We start from the raw sequence: 14,434 nt of genomic DNA on the forward strand, positions 1-14,434 counted from the left end.
ATTATTTACCACTAAAAATGAGAGAAGGGTTTGTCCCAGCTGGCTATTTTTATTCTCTATCCGTTAATAAATACACGTGGGCCTTTTCGAGAAAATGCTTTAATGCAATTCCTTCAGCTCTTTTAGTAGGGAGATATCAGCATCTCCCTGTTCAAGACAGAAAATGGCCTTGTGGTGATATAGAAACTAGAGATCATATTTTGCTCCACTGTAAGCTCTATTATGAGGTTAGATGATGATTGATTTCCCTGTTGATAAACGGGGGGCGGGGAGTCATTTGATGAGGCTCTTGTAAAATATCTTCTGTCGGATTTGGATGAAGTAGTATCTTATGTTACAGCTAAATTCTGCTATATTTTATTATTATTATTATTATTATTAAAACTTTTATACCGCCCTTCCAAAAGGCTCGGGGTGGTTTACATTAAAACACCATTAAAATCAATTAATCATTAAAACATTAGTTGCAGAAAGATATATGTACTTATAAATTGTATGTTTTATTGTTCATTAGATTTTATGATATATAGCAATAGCAATAGCAATAGCACTTACATTTATATACCGCTCTATAGCCAAAGCTCTCTAAGAGGTTTACAATGATTTAGCATATTGCCCCCAACATTCTGGGTACTCATTTTACCGACCTCGGAAGGATGGAAGGCTGAGTCAACCTTGAGCCCCTGGTCAGGATCAAACTTGTAACCTTGTAACCCAGGGCGGCAGTTTTTACCACTGCGCCACCAGGGCGCCACCAGGAGCTCTATGTCTTGGTCCATGACCGTAAATTTAATAAAGTAAATGCATGTTTTCAGTACTGTATAAATATACCCTGTGTGCTTGTTTACCAAGTCTAACAATAATCTTTCACTTCTACAGAGGGACAACTATACTCCTGCCACAGTTAATAACTAACCCCTTTTGACCATTCAAGGACATTTTTCTTTTTTTTTCATCCCAACACTTAAACATGAATAATATGTCTTAATGAAAAACATCTCTCCTGCTCTGTTTCCCCAAGCTGGCTTTCCCAGGGAAGAGGTGTGCTGCAGCTGGATTCTGTGGCACTGGACTACATCTTCACAGGTAAGCGTAAGCCAGTCTCCCCACCCCCTTACTTTATCCAAAGCTTGGAGAAGTGAGAAGGATCTTTCCAAGACACACAAGGCTGTGGAGAAGCAAGGCGCCTCCTGACTTTACAAGCTTTTTCATTGCTCTGCCTCTTATCTCTCTTTCTTCAGGCTTTCTAGAGGGAAGGACGACGTGTAGAAGAGTTGATGGTTTGAGACAGCTGAGAAGAGGAATGGTTGCTTCACTCTGTGCCATCATGTGAAGAAAATGGGAAAGGAGTTTTATATGGCAAGCAGAGATCTGTGAAAGGGAGAAAGCTCCTGAGTCACAATTGTCCATTGCTTACACAGTCTCAGTAACCTTAGGGTGCCCTTTCCACCGCTCCCTCTGCACTAACAGTAGCTAAAGGATCTTTTACTATCCTGAGGCAGAAAAGTGACTGGCTTCACTTTGTTTTGTTTTTTCTAAAGTGAAAGTGATAAGCAATAGGGCCGTAGCTCAGTGAAAGAACAGATGCTGGGCCTGCAGCACGTCCTATGTTCATTCCCTGGCATCTCCAGGCAGGCCTGGTCTGAAATGCTGGAGAAGCATTGCCAGTCAGGCCTGCTCAACTTTGGTGCACCAGCTGTTTGAACTACAACTCCCATGATTCTCAGCCACAGTGGCCAAGAACCGGGGATTATGGGAGTTGTAGGCCAACATCTGCAGAAGGGACAAAGCTGAGCAGCCCTGATTTAGTACTGAGCTAGATGCCCTAAATAAAGTAGCTCCATGGGTTCATAAATAAAACATTTTTTAAAAAAGACACACACACTTGGGGGTTGCTATGACTATAGTATAATGAATAGGTCAAATCTAGTTTAGGAAATGTAGTTACACAGCCAATTTTAGTGTCATAAAGGACAAGGAAGAGATGACTAAGTAGAAGTGGGATCTTTGCTGAATGCAACTTACTCCTGAGTAAGTTGCCCATATATTGTTCATGGGGATGGTCTGGAAAAAATAGCACAGTGTGGAAATATTTTAATTGCACTTCCAGCTGACTGTAGAAAAACATTGCCTCAGCAACACTAGAGAGCTCTAGTGTGGAAGCAATCCCGGTGAGAGGCAGAAGACATTGCAGTGTATGGATGGAGTGCAGGGCAAGTGTGTGGGCTTTGTGAATGAACACACAGAATTAATTAAAAGTGAGGGGGAGCCAAAGATACAGCTGCTATCAGTAAATATGTGAATCTAGTAAATATGTGAATCAGTTGGAAGGCTACTCTGGGAAGAGCAGACACAGCTGAGAAGGTGAGCAAGCTTTTCTAAACATCTAGCCTTTCCCCCTTCAAAAAAACTAACAGGAAGAGGGGAGTTTTGCAGGAGCTGTTTCTCTTTAAGGGGTAGGTCTCTCTCTCTCTCTCTCTCTGTTACTTGTTAGGGTTAAGATATCACAGGGCTAGGAGTTGTTAGGGTTACCTAACTCCAGTGTTTACTTAGTGGCTGCCTGGAGGGGGTGGAGTCAGCTAGGGCTGGGAGAGGCCCAACATTCCTTTCCTTTGACTCACATCCTGTGTATCAGTTGGAAGGCTACTCTACATATGAGGTGAAGGCCCGAGAGCATAGCGAACGGAGATAGCAAACAGGACGTAGGAGTTTTGCAGTAGTTTAGCGGGAAGTATGTGGGGGAGCCTGGATCAAGCCCCTGCGATCACAAGGAGCCTGGTGGAGAAGATAACATAAGTACATATCCCTCCCTCGTATCCCTCATATTCTTGGGAAAGGCTGTTTGGACAGTTAAATAGCTGACCATTACAGCTGAGACCTATCCTTCTAATAAACTATCTAATAAACGGATAATAAACTCTCTAAATACTGTAAACAGCCAACAAAAACAGAATGATGATAGAAGGTCGGGAAGGGGCACTTCCCAGTGTATTGCACAGAGTGCCACATGTACGACTATTTGCCCAATGGGCAGAAGTCATGGTTGTGTGCTTGGTGCAAGGAGCTCCTGCCTCTCAGGGAACAAATCCATTCCCTTGAGACCAAGGTGGCGGATCTGGAGAAGCTCAGAGAGACAGAGAGCCATGTGGACTTTCAGGGATGTGATAGAGATATCCCACTCCAGGGCTGGTAGCTCCTCTGCTGTCAGGGAGAATGAAGGTCTTGGGCAAGGAGGACATTGGTCTGAGGAAGAGGGAAATGCTCCTTTAGAAGGGCCTCCTTCTGTGGATGATGAGCCCATATCCTCTCGCACAGGGGATACTCCTCTGCTGGGTGGGGGCCTCCTTGTAGTGGGTGATTCGATCATTAGAGGGATAGAGAGCTGGATTTGTGACCCAAGTGTTGACCGCACGGTGACTTGCCTGTCTGGTGCGAAGGTTGCAGACATCACGCATCGTCTAGACAGGCTCCTAGCCAGTGCTGGGGAGGAGACAGCTGTCATGGTGCACGTCGGCACCAACGATGTGGGGAAATGCAGTCGGGAGGTCCTGGAAGCCAAATTTAGGCTGATAGGTAGCATTTTGAAGTCCAGGACCCTCAAGGTAGCATTCTCAGAAATGCTACCTGTTCCACGCGCAAGTACAGTGCGACAGGCAGAGCTGAGGGGCTTCAATGAGTGGATGAGACGTTGGTGCCAGGAGGAGGGGTTTAGATTTGTTAGGCACTGGGACACATTTTGGGGCAATCAAGGCCTGTACAAAAGGGATGGGCTGCACTTGAACCAAGATGGAACCAGACTGCTGGCGCTTAAAATCAAAAAGGTTGCAGAGCAGCTTTTAAAATGACACCTTGGGAATAGCCGATGGGAGCTGGGCAGTATCCCGTTTGGCAAAAGCCATCCTTTAAAGTGTGAGGCTGCAAAGAATTCAGATAAAACAGAAGGGGACAGAGCAGAACCGCATAAAGAGCAGACGGGAGCCTGTGCCAGCAGGTCAAAGAGTCAAAAGAATAGCATACATCAGGGGAGAGATTCGGTGTATAGGTGCTTATATGCCAATGCCAGAAGCCTCCGAGCCAAGATGGGTGAGCTGGAGTGCTTGGTTGCTAACGCAGAAATAGATATAGTGGGCATAACAGAAACATGGTGGAACAGTGAGAACCAGTGAGACACTGCTATCCCTGGGTATAAACTCTATAGAAAGGACAGGGAGGGGTGCCTTGGAGGAGGGGTAGCACTGTATGTTAAAGAAGGGATAGAATCTAACAAGCTAGAAAACCTAGGTGGACCGGAGTCCTCCACAGAAACCCTGTGGGTGACTATACAAGGCTGGAAAGGGAACGTGCTACTGGGGACGTGCTATCGCCCACCGGATCAAAATGCCGACAGTGACTGGGAGTTGCAGGAGGAAATCAGGAGGGCGTCAAGGAGAGGCAGGGCTGTAATTATGGGTGACTTCAATTACCCACACATAGACTGGGTAAACTCACATTCAGGTCAGGACAAAGAGGTCAAATTTCTAGATACGCTAAATGACTGTGCCCTAGAACAGTTGGTCATGGAACCGACCAGAGAGAAGGTGACCTTGGATCTAGTTCTGAGTGACACCCAGGACCTGGTGCATGATGTCAGGGTCATCGACCCTTTAGGGAACAGTGACCTCAGTGCCATCAAATTCAGCATACATGCGGGAAGAGAATCACCAAGGACGTCTAACATGGACATTTTGAATTTCAGAAGAGGAAACTTCTCCAAAATGAGGAGCATGGTGAAAAGAAAGCTGAAAAGGAAAATCAGGAGTGTCACTTTACTCCAGAGTGCATGAAGTTTACTCAAAACCACAATACTAGAAGCCCAGTTAGACTGTATACCCAAAAGGAGGAAAGGTATCACTAAGTCCAGGAGGATGCCAGCATGGCTAACGGGTACCGTCAAGGAAGCCATAAAAGGGAAGAAGACTTCCTTCTGAAATTGGAAGGCCTGTCCAAACGAAGAGAACAGAAAGGAACACAAACTCTGGCAAAAGACATGCAAGGTGACAATAAGGGAGGGGGGGAAAGTTTGAGGAACATTTAGCCAAAAGTATCAAGGGGAATAACAAAAAATTCTTAAGAGATTATTAAGGAGGATTTGGAGGTTGCAGAGAAGCTGAATGAGTTCTTTGCGTCTGTCTTCACGGCAGAGAATACTGAGCCTATACCTGTTCCTGAACCAGGCTTTTTAGGGATGGAGGCTAGAGAGCTGAGTCAGATAGAAGTGACAAGGGATGATGTTCTAAACTGTCTGGAAAAACTGAAAGCTAACAAATCACCATGGCCGGATGGCATCCATCCAAGAGTCCTCAAAGAACTCAAATGTGAAATTGCTGACTTCCTTGCTAAAATATTTAATAATCCCTGAAATCAGGCTCTGTACCAGAGGACAGGAGAGTTGCAAATGTAAGACCGATTTTCAAAAAGGGATCCAGGGGCGATCCGGGAAATTACAGGCCGGTTAGCCTAACGTCCGTTCCAGGCAAATTGATGGAAAGCATCCTCAAGGATAAAATTTTAAAGCATATAGAAGAACAGGCCCTGCTCAGAGTGAGCCAGCATGGCTTCTGCAAAGGTAAATCTTGCCTCACCAACCTTTTGGACTTCTTTGAGAGTGTCAACGAGTGTGTGGATCAAGGTGATCCAGTTGACATAGTATACCTGGACTTCCAAAAAGCTTTTGACAAAGTTCCTCATCAAAGACTCCAGAGGAAACTTAGCGGTCATGGGATAAGGGGACAAGTACATGTGTGGATTGCTAACTGGTTGAAAGACAGGAAACAGAGGGTAGGTATAAATGGAGCGATGTGGCCAAATTTGCAGATAATACCAAACTCTTCCGGGCAGTGAAATCCAAAACGGTTTGTGAGGAGCTCCAAAAGGATCTCTCCAATCTGGGGGAGTGGGCAACAAAATGACAAATGAGGTTCAATGTTAGCAAGTTTAAAGTGATGCACATTGGGACGAAAAACCCCAATTCAAGTATATGCTGATTGGATCCGAGCTGTCAGTGACGGACCAGGAGAGGGATCTTGGGGTCGTGGTAGACAGCTCGTTGAAAGTGTCGACTCAATGTGCGGCAGCTGTTGAAAAGGCCAATTCCATGCTAGGGATCATTAGGAAGGGGATTGTAAATAAAACGGCGAACATTATAATGCCCTTATACAAAACTATGGTGCGACCAGACTTGGAGTACTGCGTACAGTTCTGGTCACCACATCTTAAAAAGGACATTGTTGAACTGGAGAAGATACAGAAGAGGGCAACCAAGATGATCAGGGGCCTAGAACACCTTTCTTATGAGGCAAGACTACAACACCTGGGGCTTTTTAGTTTAGAAAAAAGACGACTGCGGGGTGACATGATAGAGGTCTATAAAATCTTGCATGGGGTGGAGAAAGTGGAGAGAGAGAATTAGAACCAGGGGTCACTCCATGAAATTGATTGCCAGGAGGTCTAGGACCAACAAACGGAAGTACTTTTTCACACAATGCTTGATCCACTTGTGGAACTCTCTGCCACAGGATGTGGTGACAGCCAACAACCTGGATGGCTTTAAGAGGGGTTTGGATGACTTCATGGAGGAAAGGTCTATCAATGGCTACTAGTCGGAGGGCTGTGGGCCACCTCCAGCCTCAAAGGCAGGATGCCTCTGAGTACCAGTTGCAGGGGAGTAATGGCAGGAGAGAGGGCACGCCCTCAACTCCTGTCTGTGGCTTCCAGCGGCATCTGGTGGGCCACTGTGCGAAACAGGATGCTGGACTAGATGGGCCTTGGGCCTGATCCAGCAGGGCTGTTCTTATGTTCTTGTATGTGCTGTAGTGTCAGAGGGTAAGCCAGTTAGCATCACTGGGTTGTGGGAAAGCTAAGAGCAAGAGAGGGAGAAAAAAGGCAAGCAGACCAGGCTTAGAAATCTTAAAGGAAGAAAGATTCTGGGGCTGGGGAAAGCCAAGGAGCACCAACACAAGAAGCCAACCAGCCTGCCAGCAGCCACTTCCTGCTTCCTTTGCAGGAGCAATTTTTAGAGCCAAAGAGAACAGGGAAGTTCAAGTGGTATCAGGGGTGACCTTGGGCACCCGTGATGGAGTCACCAGTGTAGCTACCTGTGGGCCCACTGAAAAGCTATTGCCCAGGTAGCACAAGTGGTGTTCTGCCTATTTCTTTTCAAGCCAAATTCAAGCTTCCAACTCTGAGGCCTTGCAATGCTTCACACAGTTCATATTTATTTCATTTCTATCGGCACAAAAACCTATCAGAGGCAGCCTTATCTCAGTTCAGACATTTCTATTTCATTCTATTTCTTAGGGACGTTTCAACTATTGCATGGCATCAGACCCAAGGTGGACACCAAGTGTGCAATCCACAGGGAGCTTCAGCCCCTCTTGACTGCACTGACGAAGTGAACGTGCCATGCAATTCACATGTTTACAAACATGTTGCTCACATTCACATGTGCCCTTAAATAATCTTAGGCGAATAATCTTAGATATACAGCTCAAAATGTGATGTGTAACATGGCCTTCGCATAGCCCGTACATGGAAGTTCTCGCTACTTGGCCGTAATGGATAGTTGTCCATATCAAAGCCAAGTCCATCTCTCCTTAGGTTTTTGGCCACAGCTTGCCATTCTGCTGTTTCAAGAGAGAATGGAAGCACTCACACGTGCCTTCTTGTTGTTGTTGTTGTTGTTGTTGTTGATGATGATGATGATGATGATGATGATGAACTAGGCCTGAAGCACAATCTGTCAACCCCTCAAGCCTAGTGTCTGAGCAAATCCATGCTGCCCAATGACAAGGCTGGCCTGTTCCTCAACTGTGAACCACCCCCCCATCAAAAACATGAAAGCTCCTAAGCAGGACACATGGTTCCAACCTGATCAGACAATGCCCCTCATTCTCCTTCTCCCACCCCATAGGATGTATTTATTAGTATTATTACTTATGCAGCACCAAAAATGCACACTGCACTTTAATGAAATGGCTACAAATAAGCTACTGAGCTACCAATAAGGAAGTCCCTGGTCAAATCTCACTACTGCCATGAATTCACCAGAGGGCCTTAAGCAAACCACTCCCTCTCAGACTCAGCACACACACCCTACCCTAATCTGGGATATGGGGATAATAATGCCTACTTTACTGGGCTTTTGTAAACATTACAAGATAATACGTGAGAAGCACTTTGAATACTTGAAAGAGCCATATAAATGCTTATTGTTATATAGAAAGGAAATAAAGACAGACCCTTGTCTCAAGAAGTTTACAGTATGTTTACACAACACATAATCAACTTCTGGAATTCTCTGCCACAAGATGTGGTGACAGCCAACAACCTGGATGGCTTTAAGAGGGGTTTGGATAACTTCATGGAGGAGAGGTCTATCAATGGCTTCTAGTATGAGGGCTATAGGCCAACTCCAGCCACAGAGGCAAGACGTCTCTGAATACCAGTTGCAGGGGAGTAACAACAGAAGAGAGGGCATGCCCTCAATTCATGCCTGTAGGCTTCCAAGCAGCATCTGGTGGACCACTGTTTGAAGCAGGATGCTGGACTAGATGGGCCTTGGGCCTGATCCAGCAGGTCTGTTCATATTTCTTATGTTCTTATGAAAATGAGAGGAGAGAATAGAAGACAGAAAGAAGTAAGATAATAAATGCAGTTACATATATCGAGACTTCATTGTATTTAGATGTGTGTGTGTGTGTGTGGATTGAGCAAGCATTTATTTATTTATTTTAGTAAGTAAATACATTTATATATTGCCCCATATGAAAAAGTCCCTGTGTGGTTCATGGAATACTATATTTGAAGCTAATATACTGAACACTTCATGTCCTCTCTGGCTACACGGTCAGTGGAACGTGGTTAACTCAGGATTAACAACACCATCCTTTGCTCTATATTCACTGGCCCTCTACATTCATATGATCATAGCCATGACTGAACCTTACCATATTTACCCAGATACAAGATGACTCTGAATTCAAGATAAGCCTCTTTTAAAAAGAGAGAGAGGTTAAATACAGGTTATACCTATTTACCCAAAAGGAAGGAGACTCTGAATTTAAGATGACCCTGATTTCAAAGTCAAAGAAAAAAACCTAGACTTGGATTCAGGTAAATACAGTCAGTTCTGCACTAAAATTGCAGAGTTTTTCCATCACCAAAATGCAAAGAAATCATATAAATCTTGCATTTCATGATCTCCTTTTGGTTCCACTACTGGCAATTTTTTCACTTTGCAGTCACTTATCTATCTCTATATCACACTTCATGTGTTTAATGAAGTAGGCTCGAGTCCCAGGAAAGACCACTATAAAGCTGTGTATCTTTAAGGTGCCACAAGACTCCTTGCTTTCTCCTTTCCATACTATGTAAAAACTAAGGCTACAATCCAGTCACAGCTGAGCTGAGCACTTCTATCTGCCACATTTATTTCAATGGGAGCAATATGAGCACATGCATAACTCACCCACTGAAACACAGAGATTCCAAAGAGCTGAATTTTGGCTTGTTCATGTCCTAACTGTCCTAATTTACATACAGTTTCACAGCAGGCACCTGAAAATTAGTGAATGTTGACATTCGTTTATGGATGCCAAGAATCTGTTAAAATTTGCAGTGCCTGAAAGTGAAGAAAAGATTGTGGTGAATCTGTCATCTGACTGTGGTGAATCACCTCAGTCTATCATCCTTCACCGAAGTATGTCCAGACATTCACAAAATTTGCCTGAGATTGTCAGCATTCACATATGAGCATCAACATTCATGAAGTTTGGGATATATTGGGGGAGGGGAGAAACGGAATGTCTAAAATACCACATTCACATGTGAATACTGACAATCCCTGACAAATACTGTGATAAAAACACAAGCAGATATTTAGTTACCTAAATGTAGCTAATGTAAGCTCGCAAATGGGGGAGAGAATGACAACATTCATCTGGGATTGCCAGCATTCCCAAGTGAACGCTGATGTTCAACCAGTTTTCAGAGATTCAAGGTAATCTACACATCCCCACAGGCCTACCATCTTTCCGATTAACATCATGCATATGAGGAAATGGGCTTTAGTCTACCAAAGCTGTTGTCGCAACACGACTTTATGAGTCCTGTGGCCTTTGTTGTCCTTGCGTCAACAAACTGTTCTGAAATTAAATTGCACCCCACCCCCTGTAAATCTTAGGGGAGTGAAACGAAGCATGAATCTCTCTAGGGCTGACATTCCTGTCGTCCTTCATAATTCTCTTAAGAAGTCAGTGCGTGCCTGTATTGTCGGAGACAAAACGCGGTCAAGTCTATAAGGTTGCGGGAATTAGCCCAACCAAGAAGCATCCGCCTAGTTTAGAGATCCTACTGTTAAACGCAAGGCAACTTGTTTGGTAGCAGCCCCCGGACATCGGCCCTACTACCGCCACCCCACATTTCCGCTGCCTCGCTCTTTCCCCGGTTTAAAAACTACTAGTGCCAACTGCCATTCAGTTTGCAACAGGGTGGGATCTTTGCTGGAGGAGTGCCGTTGTATCGGCTCTACGATTTCCCGCCCCTTCACTCCCCTTGTGACTCCGCAGGAACGCTGTACATGAATACACGCGGTGCTGCTCCGATCTAAGCCAATGCAACCTCCAGAAAGACGCAGCCAAGTACAAGCGGCCCCTCCCTAGCCATTGGATGCTTCTCACATTCTTCCATCTCCTCCGTTCCTAGTGAGGTCGGCGGATAAAGAGCTCCCGGCTTGTACAATCGCCACGTGCCCGATTTACCGCCTCCCCTCCTTTGCCCTTTCACACATGCACAACACCATTGACCCTGGTTTTGCTTATAGCTGCCATTACCTTAGGGAGGGGTTCAGATAGTTCCTGGTATCCAAATGTTTTTCCTTCCAGATCCCAAACCAGCTCTAGGCAGCAAGAAATTTTTTTAAAAATGGAACAATACGCTACTCCTTTCTGCTGTTCCAGACATCCGGCTGGAGGGAGGTGGAAGGGGGTGGGCCAAGAAGCGAGGCTCGCCTTGCTTCTCCTTTCGCCGCCTTGCAACTGAGCACGTTTGCAGACTCCTGGCTGTGCAAAAAGGGAAAAAAGGTGGGGTGGAAGCTGCTGAAGCCCGTCCCGCCTTGTCTCGTTTCCTGCTGCCCATGTGTGCCTGCCTGTGCGCCCAGTTCACGCTAGATTCAAGCAATGAATGCAACCGCCACGTTTTGCAGCTGTGCTTGCAGGGCGGGTGAGTCAAGACTCCGATCTCCGAAACCAAAACCGGACCGCTTTGCACCCTCAACTTGCCCTTTCCTGCAGATGATCCTCCACAAAAGGGGCAGAGACTTAAGACAGACAGCCACGCGTTTTGCTCGTCAGCCTCGCTTTCCTGGCGCCTATAAGACTCCGTTTGCAGCTGATAGGAAACAAACAATGCGTGCCCGAATCCTCTACAGGCGCAGCAAAGCGCTCTGGGGTAGAAGAAAATCGGTGCTTACCATGAGCATAGAGCGACCCCTTTGGATCTGGTTTTGGGGCGCTGGCCTGGCTTTACAGATTCTTTCGTAAGGAGCCAAAGAACAGCAGAAGCGGAGAGAAGAAGCGAGAGAGGAAGCGGGTGGGGAGAGGAATGCTACGGCGCGCACATTGCTTTGCTCGCTTAGCAGCGCCTCCCTACCTCTTTTGAGAAAAAGAAAAACGGGAAAGAATGTTTCTTACCGGTACATAGGCTTTCAACTGAAAAGGACCTGCCAAACGGGAAGAGGAGAGGAAAAGAACATGCTTTCCCCTTCACAATGAGCTATATAGCAATTTCAATCCATACCAGATAGGCCATGAAACTATAGACCACCTGTACTAGCATACGTAGAACGTACTTGTAATCTTCTAACCACATTTCTTTTTCAGGTGTTGCTGTTGTTGTTTTTAATTACCAGATTAATGCTTTGATTTGTAATTTAACTTTACAAAATGATGACCAAAATGAATTGAACTTGATTTAAAAGCTGCTCTTTATACAAGGTGGCAGTCTGGGGGGACGGGACTCACCTCTGGAGTTGTACTAAGGATAAAGATGTCGCTTGCTTGTTCCAGTTGCAGCCCTGGCAAAACTTGTTGCCAGCAATGAAAAATCTGCCACCTTGTAAGAGCCAACACTTAATATACACCTTCCCACCTCTGCAGCCACTTTCATTAATCCTCCTATTTGCCGCCCAGTGGCAATATTTCAGTCCAGTCATGGTTACTTTCTATTGACCAATGTTGAAATGGCGCAAGCTAGATCTGCTGCTGAATGCCTGGCAGTAACAGAAGCAGCTGACTGTCACTTCTGCATATATAAGGGGAAGAAATTGGGTCAACCACCACCATCTATATTGTGATGGTGGGGGTACTGATTATGGCTATGAAGCCTGAACTGGGCTGCTCAGAGGCTGCAGAGGAGTGAGCCAGGTGGAAGGGTCTGTGGCAGTTGTTGGACAAGCTGCTCAGATCCTACAGAGGGGCAGGGTGAGCAGGATATTTGGGAGAAAGAGCAGAACAGCAGTAAGCACATGTGGAAGAAGGATGGCCTAGAGGAATCTAAGGAGAGAAGGGAAATCACTTGAATGAAGAGAGTTGCATTTTTCCCTCCTTTTCTTTCTTAGTTTATTATTCAGCATTGAAAAAACAAAAACAAACGAGCACTATGTATTATAAAAAGAAGAGACATGGCCTGCCCACAACCTCCCTATGGGCAGGGGCACATCTTATGTGAGACAAAACAAGGCAATGGCTTCAGACATGAGTGCATCATGGGGCAGTGAGTGTGGGTAATCAGCCCCACCAGGCTGGCCCTGCCCTCCACTATTGTCCCATCACCCATCCTCATCTCAATTATAGTCTCCTCTTTCCCTGCAGAGAGCGTGTGCGAGCTGAAACAGCCACTGAAGAGATGCTGTGCTAGACTCAATAGGGACACTTGCTTCCTCCAGCTAAATATAAGAGGGACACCAGTTTAAAATGTGCTTTTTTGCCCAGGGGTTGGTTAGTCATTTGATACGTGTGATAAGAGCCAGCACATGGTGGTGTAATCATATGTGGTTTATGTTTACATTGTTTATATCAAGGCTGCTCAACTTTGGCACTCCAGCAGACGTTGGCCTACAATACCTATAATCCCTGACTGTTGGGCACTGTGGCTGGGGATTATGGTAGTTCAAAAACAGCTGGGGGGGGGGCTAAGTTGAGCAGGCCTGATTTATATAGTTCATATATAAACTCCTTTTGAAGAAGCCTGCGTTAAATCCCTCAGAGTTGAGCAACATGGGCGAATGTTGCATTATGCAACAAAATTGGCACTGTAGTCCCAGTCTACACCCCCTGCCCATTCCTTGCAGATGGTTCTTTTTCATGAGTAAGCCCAGAGAGCAAACATCCCCCCCCCAGGAAAGTGGCCGGGGGGGGCACTTTCCATGTCATTGGCAAGGTGTGTGTGTGGGGGGGCCTCCACACTTGCATGTTGAAATCAACACAATGGTTTCATAAAAGTATGCTTAAACTTCATTGGGCTTTTATTCATTAGCAATCAATCAATCAACCTTTATTACGGTCAGAGACCAGCATAAAATTATACAAGTTAAAATTTGTCATTCATTAGCAAGATGGTGCAGGTGTTAGCCATCTCTGATCCCCCTGCAATAGCCACAAGTGTGGGCAATGGGCCTATGCAGCAATCAGCAGTTCAAAGGGTGGCACACTTCCAAAACCACACAACTGCCTGCCTGCCACATACCTGCTCGCCTTGGTGGTTGACTGGAGAGAGATGCTCCCACGTGTGTCTTGTGGAGGCCTCACTAACTGCCCACAGCACCCTAGTGCCATCAGCAATCCTCAGGGACTGAGCTGCTGGGCCCACTGGCACAGCATCCCTGTCTCTTCTGACTGCCACCCTGCTGCCATCCTCGCCCTCTGAATGTGTGGCCAGGTTGAGCGGTTACTCCAGCAGGACTTCCCCCCCCTGGTCTTGCATATATTGTGGAGGCTACAGCAGGCCACAATTACATTGGGCACAAGATCTTCCTCCACATCCAACAAGGTGTAGAGAGCACACCACGAGGCCTTCAGCCTCCCGAATGCCTGTTCCACTCCTGATGCTGTTGTGCCTATTGTTAACGTTCCTCTCCAGGGCATTTCTGGGTGTGTAATAGGGGATTACCATCCACTCCTGCAGACTGTATCCCTGTTCCCTATTAAGGGAAGAATGGCTTCACCATTCGACCACTCACCTGGACAGGCGCAACGTTCACCAGATACCAGTGCGGAGCTTGGAGGTGAGAGGGGAGGTCCAGAAAATGGCCATGTCATGGCTCCTGCCCAACACCCCAGTGTACATATCCATGACACGGCCCGTGGAGTCCACCACAACTTGCAGGGTCATAGTGTAGTAG

At 46.0% G+C, this 14,434-nt stretch overlaps 1 protein-coding gene across 1 annotated transcript in view; it reads right to left on the reverse strand.

Annotated features, from left to right (window-relative positions):
- Positions 1-11,360, reverse strand: part of FAR2 (fatty acyl-CoA reductase 2) — a 181,466-nt gene extending 170,106 nt beyond the window's left edge. Inside the window, exon 1 of the mRNA XM_053258243.1 lies at positions 10,869-11,360. The gene's annotated coding sequence lies outside the window, so the exon portion shown is untranslated. The remainder of the gene's footprint in view (positions 1-10,868) is intronic.
- Positions 11,361-14,434: the final 3,074 nt, after the last annotated feature.

This window comes from Hemicordylus capensis, chromosome 5 (genome assembly GCF_027244095.1).
Source record: "Hemicordylus capensis ecotype Gifberg chromosome 5, rHemCap1.1.pri, whole genome shotgun sequence".
Lineage (NCBI taxonomy): Eukaryota > Metazoa > Chordata > Lepidosauria > Squamata > Cordylidae > Hemicordylus > Hemicordylus capensis.